At 40.9% G+C, this 17,536-nt stretch overlaps 1 pseudogene; it reads left to right on the top strand.

The window, feature by feature from the left end:
- The first annotated feature begins 1,606 nt into the window (after positions 1 to 1,606).
- Positions 1,607 to 17,536, top strand: part of LOC137002662 (carcinoembryonic antigen-related cell adhesion molecule 3-like) — a 36,934-nt pseudogene continuing 21,004 nt past the window's right edge.

The raw sequence follows: 17,536 nt of genomic DNA, 5'->3' as shown, positions 1-17,536 counted from the left end.
AAGGACAGACCCAAATAGACTAGATGATTGCCTGTGAAATTGTCTGATTATGTCATGAACTGGAAGGAATACCTGCTGTAGGCTGTTCAATTTAACCACAGAAAAGGGGGAAAATATCAACTAAATAACTGGTCTACATGTTTGCCTGTTTTCATAAAATATTGTTTACTGAGGAAAAGGAAATATTATTAATTATAAGTAGTTGAAGAAGTTTATGAGATGTTCTTTGAGTTATTATATAAGTTAGTTTTGGACATGTTTAGTTGATTAATTAGTTAATGTAATTTTGCATCCGAGAAAAGGGGGGATATTGTGTATCAGGATTTCTGGGGTTGTTTCCAGTATTGGTCACTAGAGGGCGCTGTTAAAGAAGTTGATGTGAGAATCTTCAGTAAACAAGAGAGTGAACAGAGTGGGAGCCACAAGTTGTGTGTGTTGGTGTGTTCATTCAATTGAAACAGAGATGTAAAAGTATCATATTTAATGTTAGATTTTATTCATTGACCTGCGGTGTCACTTGATGCTGAAGGTGCACTCAGTGATTTTATGTTGAAGTTTTGACCGAAGTCTTCATACGGACACACATGAGCGACGAGAGAAAACACTTTATGTGGAATAAAACAGTTTCTTCCTGACTCTACATAATTAAAATTTAAATTTTATATTGATGGATTAATTGCATTTTGAAAAAAAAAAAAAGTGTCATGGACTTATTGCATTTTGGGATACGTTTTTATAACAAACCTTTTAAAATCAAAATGTGGATATGAATTTTTAATGTTTTTATAACCAAAATATGCTATGTGAAAGTTTGAACAGGCATAAATTTACATTGATTCATCAAAAAAAAAAAGTGCCTCCTCATTTCAGAACACCACTGCACGCCACTGACATATATATATTATATATATATATATATATATATATATATATATATATATATATATATATATATATATATAGTAAGTATGTATGTGAACTTGAACAAATTTTATTCAAGTTCATTCATTCAGATCAGCTCTTAAAGAGTCTCTTCATGCGTACTGCTGTGTCTGTGTTTTAGTGCAGGCTTATTGAAGGATTGAGCGCAGACGTGTTTACCGGCAGGGTGTGGCCAACCAGTGCCAGAGTTTAATTGCCAAATAATTAAAAATCTGCAGAAAATAGCTAATTTTATTTAAAATAAAATGTTTCAAAACATTAAAAAAGTTGCAGCAACAATGAGAAATTAGCTCAATTTGACAACAAAATCCCCAAATTGGCAACACTGAATATCAGGCTATATAGTACCTACTCTTTCAGATTTTTTTCTTTTTCTTTTTTTGCTGTTGATCAGATTATTTTGTTAAAAAATGCTAAATCACAATATGTGTACTGCTAATTACATTTAAGCATGAATTAAAAGGACATATTAGTAGTGAAATCCACTTGATTTCGAGTGGATATTTACAAGAGAAATGTGAAGCAGCACTTCTCCTTTATTTTAGTGTCACTAAAGATCAACTCTAGAAGGATTTCAACACTTAGTAGGACAGATTAGAGGAAGTTCACACACACAGGAGGGACTTAATGTTTAAAGAAAGCACTATAAGTATATAATGAAAAGAAAGACTGAGAGAAACAGAAAATGGCTGATCAGTGTGATCTGTGTCTGCTGGGACTGATCATTCTTTCTTCACTTCTCACAGGTAAATGCATTTCTACGTGATCTTTAAGACTTCTGTGAAAGAGCTCAATGTATATACACATACAATAATGTTTAATTTATTAATATATAGTATAAATATCACTCAAGTGTTTTGTGTTTCAGGTACCAGTGGAGTAATTGAGAATGTGTTCATCAGTTCTGGTGAAAATGTCCGTCTGTCCTGTAATAATGCTCTTTCTGATTGTACATCAACTGTATGGATCTATAACAGAGATTCAGCAGCAGTTGAACTGATTACTGGAGGGATAAAGAAGAAACACACCGAGAGACATGAGAGACTGAGACTGGGGTCTGACTGCTCTCTGAACATCAAGAACGTCACAGAAGAAGATTATGGATCTTACATCTGCCAACAATATGTGAATGGACAAAAACAAGGAACTGATGCACATGTTAATCTGCATGTTCTTCATGGTAAGTTTATGATTATGTGGTCAAGTTAAAAAGGACAGATTCCCCCTTTAAACTCACATGATGATTGAAGAGTCTGTGATTTGTGTCTTGTGTTCAGTTTCAGTGTCTCCATCATCATCATCATCATCATCATCATCATCATCATCATCATCATCATCCTCACAGACTGAGATCAGTCCAGGTCGCTCTGTGACTCTCTCCTGTCAGTTGGATTCTAGATTATCCTGTGATGATTGGGTTCGTTCTGAGGGACTTCAGCTGTCGTGGGTGAATCAGGCTGGTGTTGATCTGAAGACAGACTCCAGATATCAGATATTATTCTCATCAGATCACTGTATCATCACTCTGACTACAACACTCCTGAATGAAGATGACAACAGAGAGTGGAGATGTCAGCTTGCTCTCAGAAATCAACTCCAGACCTCAGTCAGATACACTGTCAAGTATTCAGGTGAGAAACAATCTCATGAATCAGTTATGGAAAGGTCTCTGTTAGATGTGCCAATATAATGATAGATATTGCTAGAGTTATCTTGTGTAAAGATTAGGGCTGCACGATTAATCGCATGAGATTAATCGCAATATCGCGTTCATAATCGAAGGCGATTCATCTGCAATTATGAACGCGATATTGCGTAGCTTGTCCGCGAACTACGGCTCTGTATATTAAGTGCCGCTCCATTTGAAAGCAGGTGATGGACATTTACCGCTAATCACAGAACCGGCTTTACTGACGAGACACGCATGACAATCTCATGCGATTAATCGTGCAGCCCTAGTAAAGATGATTCAACGACAGGAGTAATTCCAGTCCACATCACAAACTCTCACGATCCCTCAATTATAAACACACACGTATCTAAAGGTATATCATCACTGATACGCTGAGTGCAATTAAAGAGTTTTTTTAGTCCACAGTGAAAATAAACCACAATAGTCCTGGGGCATGTTGGGCGAAGCTAGCTGAACAAACTTTGAGTTTCAGAGAAGGTTTGGATTTGACAAATCCAGATAAAGGCAACCTGGTTTAGATCAGGCTCAGCAGTCTCATAACGCTCGTGTAACGGTGTGTAAAAGTGTTAAATTAATGCATAAATGGGGACAGCGCCATCTGTCTGCTACGTGATGGCATATAGCACGTGAAATAGGGACCACCCACAGCAGAGATAATGAGACATGCTGTGGGTAAGTCGCACATTTTCAACAGCTGGAGATTTATAAGTTAAAATGATTAAAAACACATAACTAACTGCTTTATTGCTGATTTATACTGCAATGAACTTCTTATACAACTGCTGATATATGTTTGGCATCGAATGTGTTGTTTTATGTTGAGTTATTTTTAGTTTGTAATACGAGGCCTACTCGTGATTAATTTGTGCATTGTCTTTGTTTTATGTAGAAGTGATTTTAATTCTCCGTGCTGTTTCCTTTATTTCTACGTGTTCCCCATTGTGCAGGTATGTTGTAAGATGTGTTGTTTTAATGTTTAATGTATTAATTAATAGTTCAAATGGAATTATATAAATTCGCCGCTAGGTGGGGATGTTTACCCTTCAAATCCAATTTAATTGAATTGAATTGTTCAGTTTTTCATTTATTTGTGATAAATTCATTGAAAAGTCTATTGAAGTTGTCAAATTGAAAATTGTTAACACTATACGATCACAATGCATAAAGATTTAATTGATTTAAAAAGATTAAGAAAAAGAAAGAACTGTTTTAAATAAACAGCAGAGATAATGAGACATGCTGTGGAAGTGATTTTAATTCTCCGTGCTGTTTCCTTTATTTCTACGTGTTCCCCATTGTGCAGACCACCCAGGCAAGACCGTCACATTGGTGCCGTGAAGTTGTGATGCCGCTGTGTTGCTTTGGGTCACGTCTTCAAGCAAGTTGTTAAAGATTGCTGTGTTGCTGCATTCTGGAAGGATCCTTCATCGTTTCGAAAGCTCATCATCGGTTCACAGCCTTTCCATAAGGGACTCCTTGCTTTATCCTTTTTCAATTTGTTGGACTTTTCACTCTGATCATTTAATTTTGAGTTTGTTTATTTGTGTATGTACACTTGTAGCACATTTTAATGCCCATAATGAGTGACAGCAATAGATATTTGCCTGATCAATTCACTCCTAGTCCAGTGGGCAGAGGCAGAGGGGTTTTAGGTGTACCAATTCCCTTTTCAGTGGACAGCCCCAATACTGGCAATAGTGATAGTAGACCTGGCATTACCAGAAGGGTGTGCACTGCGTGCGCAGAGTGTGATGTATCGGGCATGCAGTCAAATGTCATTCATAAACCTAGTGAAGTGATCACGTCAACACCTAATGTTGAACATAGTGTACCTGATATGTTAGGACAAATGAGTTCAATTGTCCATCAGATTGGTCAACAATTAGCAGACAACATTATATCTCATCTTAGTCCTTATAGCACTGACACCCCAAATAGACAAAACCCAGACAATAAGGCTACAAGCTCTTCAAGCATTGCAAATTTGTCACAAAACCAAGTAATTCAGCACAGAAAAGTCAAGGAGCCAGCTTCATTCAGAGGAGATGATTCTGACACAATTGAAATTGAAGAATGGGAAGATCTGATGAGGACATTTGTCAAGAAGAACAACATGAGTGCCGAAGAACATGTAGAAGAAATCCTTGTACACCTGCGTGGTAAAGCAAAAGATGTAGTCAAATTCTGGATCAGGAACTGTGACTCCTCGACTACTGTCTGTCCAAATTCTGTCTACAGCCTGTTGCGTAAACATTTTAGTTGCAACCACTACTCGCCTGTCCCTCTTGCTGATTTTTACACTACCTTGCCAGAGGAGGATGAGAATCCATATGACTACTGGCTGAGACTCAACAAAGCAGCAGATGTCGCTTCAGAATGCCTGCGAGAGCGAGGTAAAACACTTGACAAGCCCAGCGTGGAAATAGTGCACATGTTTATCAGACACTGCCCGAGTAAAGATTTGGCCTTAACCTTCAGGTCCAAACCAATTGACAAGTGGTCAGCACATGAAGTACAGGCCGTACTTAATGATTACCAGTCTGATTTATCTTTCAAAGCTACAAGTACAGTGCATCGCAGCCAAAGTGAAAGAGTTTCAGTCAACAAGATTGATGTTAACACAGTTCCGGTGCCTGCTCCCACGGTGTGCGAACAACAACAAAAAAGCACAGATTTCTCTGCTCTTGAGAAGGTCATTGACATGCTTGAGAAAGTCCTGCTGACCAATACTAACCGACCTCAGTCTCATCCTAAATACCAGCCTTTTAACAGACTTCCTAGGATTGAAGGTTTGGATGCTTTGCCGTGTGCTATCTGCGATGATGCTGCTCACTCCGCCTTAACGCATTGCCGTGAGCACAGACTGTGTTTTCAGTGTCAGTCTCCAGGTCACTCCAGACGTTTCTGCCCTAGGAGAAGACGACAAGCATCTCAGCCCACACAGGAAAACTAACAGGTCTGTGCGTAAGGGAGGTTAGTACAGACCAGATTGATAACCCTCCCATCTTTGACACACAAGATTATGAGTCCGTATATGAGCAGTACAAACCCAGTGTCTCACCTGATAAAACTGCTGTATTTCAAGGAATACAACGAGTCCCCAGAGCTGATTCATTATTTTACACAACTGTGTCTGTTGAAAATGGCCCATCTTTCACTGCATTACTCGACAGTGGTTCAATGGCCTGCACTCTCAGCGAGGCAGCTGAAGCAAGATTGTTCGAGAGCCTTTCTAAGTTGCCAAAATGTCCCGCCGATGATGTTGTGATCATTGGATGTGGTGGTCATCGAGTCACACCAACAGCAATGTATGATCTGTCTGTCTGTGTTTATGGATGTAAAATGATGATACCAGTGCTGATCGTTCCAGGCCAGACAGATGAGATGATCTTGGGCAGTAACGCCATCAAAAGCCTGCTGACTCTCCTAAAGAATACAGATGACTATTGGAAATTGGTCTCACTACCAAGTGGTAATGAAGAAAGTGAGAGTTTGGAGTTCATTTCATTACTGTCTAACACACAGAGATGGAGAGGCGATCACATACCTGGAAAAGTAGGTACTGTTAAGCTCAAGCACAGTGTGACGCTTCAACCACAGAGTGAACATCTTGTATGGGGCAAGCTTCCTGTCAGCACTGCATTGTCTGTGGGTAGTACAGTGCTTGTGGAGCCTACCCAATCCAAATGCAGCCCTAAGCAGATCATGGTAGGCCGAGTCATTACACCTTTATGGGGCGATGGTTGGATACCTGTTAAAGTTATAAATCCCACTAACAGTGTGTTGACATTAAGAAGAAATGCAAAGATTGCAGATGTTTCTCCATGCGTTGCTGTGGAAGATCTTCCAGAAAGTGAGTACATTAAGTCTCAAGTTCAACACTTTCAACATGAGTATGGTCCCCAGGAATCTGAGGATGAGATGGTGCGAACCTTGAATGACTTAGGATTGAGAGACCTAGATCTGACAGCGTGTGAAGTGTCTTCCTCTTGGAAGACAAAATTACTCCATCTTATCAAGAAATATGAGTCCATATTTTCAAGGAACAAGATGGATTGTGGTGAAGCCAAAGATTTTGTACATCGGATCCGTTTAGTGGATGACAAACCCTTTCGTCTCCCCTACCGTCGTGTACCTCCAGGCCATTATGAGAAACTGAGAGTAGCGTTGGATGAAATGGAAGTGAAGGGCATTATCAGAAAATCAAATAGTGAGTATGCTTCTCCTCTTGTCCTGGTGTGGAAAAAGAATGGTGATCTGAGGATCTGTACAGACTTTCGTTGGTTGAACGCCAGAACAGTAAAAGACGCCCATCCTCTACCACACCAGTCGGACGCCTTAGCTGCTCTTGGAGGGAATGCTTTCTTCTCGACTATGGACCTTACCTCAGGTTTCTATAATGTTCCTTTGCATGAAGACGATAGGAAATACACTGCTTTCTCGTCTCCTTTTGGATTACACGAATATAACAGGATGCCGCAGGGCCTCTGCAATAGCCCAGCTACATTCATGCGTATGATGATGTCGATCTTTGGTGACAAGAATTTCACCAGTTTATTGTGCTACCTTGATGATCTCATGGTCTTTGCTCCCAACGAACAGGTTGCCCTTGAAAGGCTGGAGATGGTGTTCTCAAGACTCAAGGCCCACAATCTCAAGCTTTCCCCTAAAAAATGCCATTTCTTGAGAAAGTCAGTCAAGTTTCTTGGTCATGTAATTTGTGAAGATGGTGTTAAAACTGACCCTGGGAAAATAAAGGCCATTACAGATGTTAAAGCAGTTGATTTGATGGACTCTGATGGAATCACTCCATGCCATAGAAAAATCAGATCATTCTTAGGTATGGTACTATACTATCAACATTTTATAGAGAGATGTTCTGCCAAAGCAAAGCCTCTGTTCGATCTTATCTCCAAAACAGACACAAAACGCTCTAGAGGCAGAAGGAGGAAGCTCAACTCGAAAGCTGTGTGCGTCAAACTCTCACCTACTGACTGGACGGACAAATGTCAGAAAGCATTTGACATTTTGAAAGAGGATCTTCTCTCGAGCGTGACGCTGGCTCACCCAAACTTCGAACACGACTTCATACTAGCTGTAGATGCCTCATTTGATGGATTGGGTGCTGTTCTTTCCCAGATCCCAGCGGGTGGCACTCTGGCCAGGCCAGTTGCATTTGCTAGCAAGACGTTATCACGTTCTCAGATGAATTACCCAGCTCACAGGCTAGAATTTCTCGCACTTAAGTGGGCGATATGTGACAAGTTCCATTATTGGTTGAAGGGGCGTCATTTTATAGCTTGGACGGATAATAATCCCCTCACTTACATACTCACCAAGCCAAGACTAGATGCTTGTGAGCAACGCTGGGTTGCTAAGCTAGCTTCCTTCAGCTTCGACCTGAAATATGTGCCCGGTTCTAAGAACGTAGTCGCAGACGCGTTGAGCAGGGAACCTTTTGTCCAGTCCAGTGTAAGCCATCGACTCGTAACTGAACCTTACCAGTCTTTGCTCAGTCAGGTTGATGGAGTTGTAGATCAAGTTGTCCAAGATTCTTTCCGACTTACCACTAACTGTCAAGTATTGAGTCATGCTGACGACTCTTCTGGATCGACCGGAGTTGGCGGTCGATGTCAGACTACAGCTGGTGCTTTGAGTTCGCAGGATGTTGCTGCTGTATTGGACGCGCATTGTTCTGGAGGTGTAGGACAATTCATGGGTGTGGACCCCATTCCACACTTCCTTGATATGGACCAGCCTGCCGCACTTAATATGAGCACTCTTTCAGCTGCACAAGAACAGGACACCGCTGTGAGTAGAGCACTCTTTTATGTTCAGAGACATCGACGTCCTGACAAGCGTGAACGTGCTAGTGAGCCTCGTACTGTCCTAAAGCTTCTCAAGCATTGGAATAAACTTACCATCAGAGACGGCATGCTTTTTAAAGTCAAAAGAGACAATCAAATGAACAAAAAGTTGCATCAACTCATTGTCCCAGATGCCTTGAAACAACAAGTGCTTCATGGTCTGCATGATGCAGCTGGTCATCAAGGTCGCTCCAGGACTCTTTCATTGGCCAGACAACGGTTCTTTTGGTTAGGGATGGAACATGACATAGCAAATTATGTAAGAAACTGCATGCGATGTATTGTAGGAAAGACTCCTGAACCGAAAGATCGTGCTCCTCTTGAGAACATACGTACCTCTGAGCCGATGGAACTGATCTGTATCGATTTCTGGACAGCAGAGCGGGGTGACAAGAGTGTGGATGTTCTGGTAGCGACAGACCATTTCACTAAATTAGCCTACGCTTTTCCCTGCAAGAACCAGTCTGCAAAACAGGTTGCTCATCATCTATGGAATGGTCTCTTCTGTGTTTACGGATTCCCTCGGCGAGTGCATTCGGATCAAGGTCCAAGCTTTGAGAGCAAATTAATGAAGGAGTTGTTGAATATGTCAGGTGTCAAGAAGTCGCACACCACTCCTTATCACCCGATGGGAAACGGGATCACAGAACGCTTTAACAGGACCTTAGGGAACATGATAAGAGCCTTACCCCCTGAGTCCAAAGCCAAGTGGCCACAGTCTTTGCAAATGCTGACTTTTTGTTATAACTGCACCGTTCATGAGACCACAGGCTTTGCGCCTTTCTATCTGATGTTTGGGAGAGTTCCACGTCTTCCAATCGATGTGATGTTTCAACATGTTCTCAAGGATGATACTGTTGTTAAATATTCAGATTTCGTATCCAGGCTCAAATGTGATCTCGGCGAAGCTGCGAAAATTGCACAGAAGCACAGTTCTACTGAGCAAACTCGGCATGCAAGGATCTACAATCGTAAAGTGAAAGGATCACCTTTGACTGTTGGTGACAGAGTCCTTCTGGCGAACCGTGGTGAGCGTGGCAAACGGAAAATTGCAGATAAGTGGGAGTCCAGCCTTTACGAAGTGATGTCAGTGAGATCACCCATTAATGTCTATCGGATAAGAGACACTGAAACAGGCAGAGAAAAGACTGTGCACAGGAATCTCTTACTCCCTGTTAACTTTCTGTACAAAGATGGGGTCGATTTACCATCCGAGTCCCATTCAAGTGATTCAACTACAGACTTGCCTGATCATCCCGAGAGTGATAAGAGAACAGCTCACTGGGTTATGCAGTCTGATCAGCACAGCTGCCCTGATAATGATAGTGACTCAGTTGTTTTGTCTGAAATTCAGTGTTCTTTGGATGTGCACAATTCTAATTCAAGAGCAGACTCTGATACCCGTAGTAGCTCTGTATGCGCTGAACAAGGAAGTGATGTCCCGCATTTGTTGGATGAAGAACAACCTCCTGATGATGAGTTAGATCAGAGTTCCTCTCAGCACTCCTTGACCCTGCCAGTTTTTCCACTTTCACATGTAGTCAATAACCCTGTTCCGGATACAGTTGACCCTGTAATATGCAATCAACCAAAACACATTCATACAGACACAATTAGTACTAGGGCTGGTAGGACCATTAAACCTCCACAAAGATTGATCTGTGAGATGCATAGTCAGTTTGTGCATGATTCATCACCTTCAGTGATTTCTCTTTTTGATGTGGTGAAAAACCTTTTTCATGGGTAACTTATAAGTTGGCTCTAGACATTTTGAGTTTAAATAGTCTTTTAAGAAGTTATTTCTATCCTTGAATTGTGTATGTAAAGAGAGGTGTTTAGGGCATCTCTTTAAGTCTATGTTAAGTCTGGATTTTGGTACCGGTCCATACTTGCATACTTCCTATGGAGGAATTTTGTAATTGACATATATGCTGAAATGTGTCAAGGACAGTCACACTGTCTTCTATCAGTTTCTTTTTTTTTTCTCTCTCTCCCTTTTTCTAGTTCTTGTGTTAAGTTTTCTACTGTATAGGCGCTTCCCCAGTTTAGCATAATTTTAGGGGGTGCATGTAACGGAGTGTAAAAGTGTTAAATTAATGCATAAATGGGGACAGCGCCATCTGTCTGCTACGTGATGGCATATAGCACGTGAAATAGGGACCACCCACAGCAGAGATAATGAGACATGCTGTGGGTAAGTCGCACATTTTCAACAGCTGGAGATTTATAAGTTAAAATGATTAAAAACACATAACTAACTGCTTTATTGCTGATTTATACTGCAATGAACTTCTTATACAACTGCTGATATATGTTTGGCATCGAATGTGTTGTTTTATGTTGAGTTATTTTTAGTTTGTAATACGAGGCCTACTCGTGATTAATTTGTGCATTGTCTTTGTTTTATGTAGAAGTGATTTTAATTCTCCGTGCTGTTTCCTTTATTTCTACGTGTTCCCCATTGTGCAGGTATGTTGTAAGATGTGTTGTTTTAATGTTTAATGTATTAATTAATAGTTCAAATGGAATTATATAAATTCGCCGCTAGGTGGGGATGTTTACCCTTCAAATCCAATTTAATTGAATTGAATTGTTCAGTTTTTCATTTATTTGTGATAAATTCATTGAAAAGTCTATTGAAGTTGTCAAATTGAAAATTGTTAACACTATACGATCACAATGCATAAAGATTTAATTGATTTAAAAAGATTAAGAAAAAGAAAGAACTGTTTTAAATAAACAGCAGAGATAATGAGACATGCTGTGGAAGTGATTTTAATTCTCCGTGCTGTTTCCTTTATTTCTACGTGTTCCCCATTGTGCAGACCACCCAGGCAAGACCGTCACACTCGGTATAAACGTTCCCTGTCAACTCAGGTTTAATCCAGAGTTTGCAATTAACTCTGAAGCGTGTGCACCTGAAAGAGTGGGAGGTGCAGCAAACAGCCAATCACACGGAACATGCAGAGCATCAGTTTGATTGACTTCTCGTGAGAGAGATGGCAAATTCACTTCTCTTCTGAAGATTAAGAGATCATTTCTGAACACTGCTGCTGCTGCAGTGAATGTTTGAGAAGGCAGCTGAAAGAAAATACCTCACTATACCAATGCAGAATGTGAATCAAAGAAATATGCCTAATTATATAGGTTCACAAAGAGCTTAAATGAATACATGTTGTTTAAAAGCAGTATATATGTGTCACCGTCACCTTCCCCGGACTCCACTTCCCAGCATCCCTCTGGTTCCTCTCCTACACTCCATCTGTCATCACTGATCACCACCAGCTGCCACTCACCTTCTGCACAACTCATAAGGTCCTCACACACTTCACTCGCTGTCGGATCTCGTCTATGGATAAGCACAACGCCTTTGTCTACTTTTATGTCAAGCTCCACGACCGTCTTACCTGTGCTCTACTCACCAGTTGTTCCCACCAGCAGTCCTTGTTCTCGTCATCCCCTGCTCTCCATCGTCTCCATGCTCGTTGGTTACTGGATCTCCTGGAAAAGAAACAAAGACTGCATCACTTACAGATAAGCTGAACCAAGACATTTCATATCCCAACCCTCCTACCTGGACTGCTTTCTCTGCTGTTTATATCACTAACCTCTGTGTTCCTCGTCTATCCACTGACAGAAGACCATAATTCAAGATGGCTGCTCTAGAGGAATATGTTGAGGAATTCCTTGAGCTTTCCTACCTGAGGGCCTGGAATGAAGAGACTCTTAAGAACGTCTGTCAAGCGGCAACTATTTCACGTTCACTCACCCAGTATATTGATTATATGCTGTGGTAGAGTGGTTCTTCCCTTATAGTCGGTGAAAACATCACCACCACTCAACCACAGTCACCCTCATCCACTTCTGTCACCATGATCTCCACACCTGAACCTCCAGTCTTCCCCCGAGATACAGACCTCATCAGCAAAGTAAGGGACCCTTTCCTTTATGTTTGTACAACCTTAAAGGATTAGTCCACTTTTAAATAAACTTTTCCTGATAATTTACTCACCCCCATGTCATCCAAGATGTCCATGTCTTTCTTTCTTCAGTCGAAAAGAAATTAAAGTTTTTGATGAAAACATTCCAGGATTATTCTCCTTATAGTAGACTTCAATGGGCACCAAACAGTTGAAGGTCAAAATTAGTTTCACTGCAGCTTCAAATTGTTCTACACGATCCCAGATGAGAAATAAGGGTCTTATCTAGTGAAACCATCGCTCATTTTCTGAAAAAAAAAAAAGAAAAGAAAATTATATAAGTTTTAACCATAAATGCTCATCTTGAACTAGCTCTCTTCTTCTTCTCCTCTATTAGAATTCCGGCAGTGTAGACGCTGCTAAGTGTAAAACTGCCCTCCACAGGTCAAAGTTTTGAACTAATTTTTATATGCAATAGTATATAACAATTAGTTCAAACTTTGACCTGTGGAGGGCAGTATTACACTTAGCAGTGAAACTAATTTTGACCTTCAACTGTTTGGTGCCCATTGAAGTCTACTATAAGGAGAATAATCCTGGAATGTTTTCATCAAAAACTTTAATTTCTTTTCGACTGAAGAAAGAAAGACATGGACATCTTGGATGACATGGGGGTGAGTAAATTATCAGGAAAAGTTTATTTAAAAGTGGACTAATCCTTTAATGAAGTTCCCTGTTCACCAGTCCCCATCTCAAGAGTCCCTTCCTAAAATGGCCGCTGCCTCGCCTGAACCCTCGGTCACAATGGCCGCCGCCACGCCTGAGCCCTCAGTTGAGATGGCCACCACCACGCCTGAGGCCTCAGTTAAAGTGGCCACCGCCAAAGACTAACCCTTGGTCAACATGGCCGCCGCCATGTCTCAGTCCTCTCCAGAGTGTATGGAGGACCTGTGGTCAGAGGCAACTCCCATCCTCATCCCGAGTCCAGAAGCAACTCCAGTTCCCCGACCTTGGTGGCCGAGCCTGGTATCTGGGCTATGGCGATGGAACCCGAAGAACCTGAACCCCCATAGCCTCCCAAATGGCCAGCACCACCGTGGCTTCCTGAGCTGCCTGCGCCGCCTTGGCCCACTGAACAGCCAGCGCTGCCCTAAGTTCTTTCCACCGTTATCAGGACAAAATGCAACTGAATGCGTTGGTGCCTCCACTGACCCCAGAGGAATAAGTGAGGAAAAAAGACTTATATATAACATAATGATCACTCAAATGTACTTTATGTTTCAGGTACGATTGGAGCAGAAGTGACTGATGTGTTCATCAGTTCTGGTGAAAATGTCCGTCTGTCCTGTAATAATGCTCTTTCTGACTGTACATCAACTGTATGGATCTATAACAGACGTTCAGCAGCAGTTGAACTGATTACTGGAGGGATAAAGAAGAAAGACACAGAGAGACATGAGAGACTGAGTCTGGGGTCTGACTGCTCTCTGAACATCAAGAACGTCACAGAAGAAGATTATGGATTATACACCTGCCAACAATATGTGAATGGACAAAAACAAGGAACTGATGCACGTGTTTATCTGCATGTTCTTCATGGTAAGTTTATGATTATGTGGTCAAGTTAAAAAGGACAGATTCCCCCTTTAAACTCACATGATGATTGAAGAGTCTGTGATTTGTGTCTTGTGTTCAGTTTCAGTGTCTCCATCATCATCATCATCATCATCATCATCATCATCATCATCCTCACAGACTGAGATCAGTCCAGGTCGCTCTGTGACTCTCTCCTGTCAGTTGTATTCATATACTGGATCCCTCTGTGATTATTGGGTTCGTTCTGTGGGACTTCAGCTGTTGTGGGTGAATCAGGCTGGTGTTGATCTGAAGACAGACTCCAGATATCAGATATTATTCTCATCAGATCACTGTATCATCACTCTGACTACAACACTCCTGAATGAAGATGACAACAGAGAGTGGAGATGTCAGCTTACTCTCAGAAATCAACTCCAGACCTCAGTCACATTCAGTTTTGTGAAGAAAATTTTTAATTAATCATACTAATATTAATCAATAATAAAATGAATACACTGATATTCCTTTTTCTGCAGGATTAACATCCAAATGCTTTTGAGAACAAAATGTTCTAGCGCTTGGTCTAGTGTTGTAATAACAGATGCAGATGACAAGAATAGATGGCTGTCTGGACATGACCATGATATATTAGAGAAAAATGATGTAATTGAATTTGAATTATATTACCTTTGCCCATGCATCTATTCTATATAAACTGTTGAACTCTTTTTGTGGTGAGATCCTCCTGACTGTGATTAAAGCATATTCAAAGGCATTGTCTGGAGTCTGTCTGGTTACTGCTGTGAACCCGGTCAGTGAAACAGGTATATTCTAACACAAACTAATATCTAACATAAACACACCCACACACACATTCATACAAGTTGCAGAAGGAAAGGAAGTTAGAAAGAAAGAGTTTTAAGAGAGAATGAAATGATGAGCATGATTTATATCAACATATGCACTTCATAAGACCTGACTTGAACAAACCATGAACCATTAATTTACCATTTCAGCTACCGCAAGGGTAGTTCGGCAAGTTCGGTCCTAGAGAGCCGCTGTCCTGCTGAGTTTAGCTCCAACCTTAATCAAACACACCTGAACAAGCTAATCAAGCTCTTCAGGATTACTAATGGTGCGTTCACACCGGACGCGAATGAAGCGGTAAGCGCGAGTGATTTACATGTTAAGTCAATGCAAAGACGCGAATTGACATCCTGCGGCGCGATTCGCGCGAATGACGCGGCGCAAGTTGAAAAATCTGAACTTTGGCGAATTTCCGCGCCGCATTAACCAATCAGGAGCTTGCTCTAGTAGTGACGTGACGTAGCGAGCTGAGGCAGAAATTCGAAACAACAATGGAGGACAAAATCATCATCACTATACATCTTCATACATTTATAGAAACAGAAATAAAAAGGATCGTGTTTGAAAGAAAGTGAGTGAGGAGGTCGGGGACAATCTGATAAGTTGTAAAAAACGGTCTTTACTCAATTTGAGCTATATATATACATATTAAGACTATAAGCCAACTAAAGACGACCAATTGAGCTTATTCTCTGTAATTTACAATTATTTCCCCACTGACAAGTTGTGTTTATTCAGAGGAAGTGTGCAGAAAGCAGTGGGAGAGTCTGGGACACATAAAGGAGCGGGAGAGCCCCTCTCATGACGCAAATTCGCGTCTGTTGTGAAGGGATTTTCACGCGCGAATGAAGCAAGTAAACTCAAAATGTTCAAGCGTCCAACTACGCGCGAATAGTGCGATTTATTTGCGCAAGTCGCGTCTGGTGTGAACGCAGCATAAGGCTATAGGCAGCTGAAGGTTTTTTTTCAGGGTCGGAGCTAAACTCTGCAGGACAGCGGCTCTCTAGGACCGAACTTGCCTACCCCTGAGCTACACAATCTGGAGGTACTTGCTTGTGTAGTGAACCCCCCATCGGCCCAAAAACAGAATCCGACGGCCTGGGCGAAGGTTTAACACGTGTATGCCTTTTCAGCGCTCCTGTGAAGTTCATTTAATTCCTAGAATTTATATAGTCATTGGTTATGTATTAATTTAGATTTTTGATTATTCTGATTACATTATATCTTCAATTATTCGTTCGCTGCGGTCCCGGTATCGCTTAGAAAAGTCACTTCGGCCGGCTGAGTGCCTTTCTCGGACACAAACTCGTCAGTTCTGACCTTAAACATTGGATGCAGGGCAAATATCTACCTTTCAGTCGGTCTCGCTCTGCTTACTCGAACAAAAAGATTGATGTGCCCCATGCTCCACCTATTAAACCTTCCGTATGATCCATCCTGAACACAGATTTGCGGTAATACCTTTGCTTTAATATACTAGAAATAATGAATTAAGAATAATACAGAATAAACCAAATATAACATTTTATTTGTCAAGTAAAAATGTATCATGCCAAGTACATTACAGTTAGACAATTAGAAGCCAATTCAGAAATAATAAATGCATAACATCAATTGCTCAAAGAAATGCATATACACACAGTGATGTGTGAGTGTCTTCAGACATTCAGCCATCTCTGCATGGGGGCTTCTAGCTACAGAAGATGTACACATAGACGTGTGAGGACAGTTTAGGGCAAGGTGTTGTCCTATGCTATTTCTTTGCGATCTTCTCTCCAGATGAGTTTTGTTGCTTTATTGCAGGGTACTTGATCTCAGTTGGTCTCAGCAGGAAAATCAAGTCTTACACTTGTCGTTCGTGACTTTGAATTTGGATTCTCTTGTCGGCATCCTTGGCTTGGAGAAAAGGGTTTTCCAGGTTTGTTGGTTTGTCTTGGAAAAGCCAATCATGTTCGGGCGTGCTGGCAAATGAATGGAGACTCTTGTCATGGCTGGAGTTTAAAGTTGAGGCGGCAAAACTTAACTTAGAACACGAGACTCTCAATGGAAAAAGAAAGTTAAAGTTAAAAAAGTGAGAATTTGGATGGCTTGAATGAAACTGCTTGTCTGCCCTTCATCGTCTGTTCTTTGTCTTAAGCCATATTATACTGAATTTGTCATCCTGATCTGACTATTTGTCCAACCTCTTTGAGGAGTTCTGATCAATCAGGAATCGTCTTCTCCAAAGATGGCTTTCCTCCTCCCCCTTAACATTAAATTAAATGTTATCTCTTGATCTGGTGAATTCCTGCTCTCAGCAGAGAATCCAGAGAGTGCAGTTTAGACCTGATTTCCCTAAAAATAATACAATACGTCTCACACATATTTAATTCAAGCCACAATATGAACTGAAAATAGAGATTTAAATTAATTCCTAATAAGGCATACTTTCATTCAACCAATTACATGAATTGTGAGTGATCTAAGCATAAACGTTCACATGTAGAATTGTAGACATGATATCAAATTTTGCAGTTGAATGAGTCAGTTTAGAATTGTCTCGGAACAATTTGATGCAATTTATTTGTAAAAACAGTCTCTGTGAGTTTTCTGTAAAGTTTCAACTGTGTCACTCAGAGGTCACTCAGAAGAAATAGACCTGCATTGTCTCCCTGTGTCTTTTGATCTGA

This window comes from Chanodichthys erythropterus, chromosome 3 (genome assembly GCF_024489055.1).
Source record: "Chanodichthys erythropterus isolate Z2021 chromosome 3, ASM2448905v1, whole genome shotgun sequence".
Classification (NCBI taxonomy): domain Eukaryota; kingdom Metazoa; phylum Chordata; class Actinopteri; order Cypriniformes; family Xenocyprididae; genus Chanodichthys; species Chanodichthys erythropterus.
This window is presented reverse-complemented; position numbering and strand designations above follow the sequence as displayed.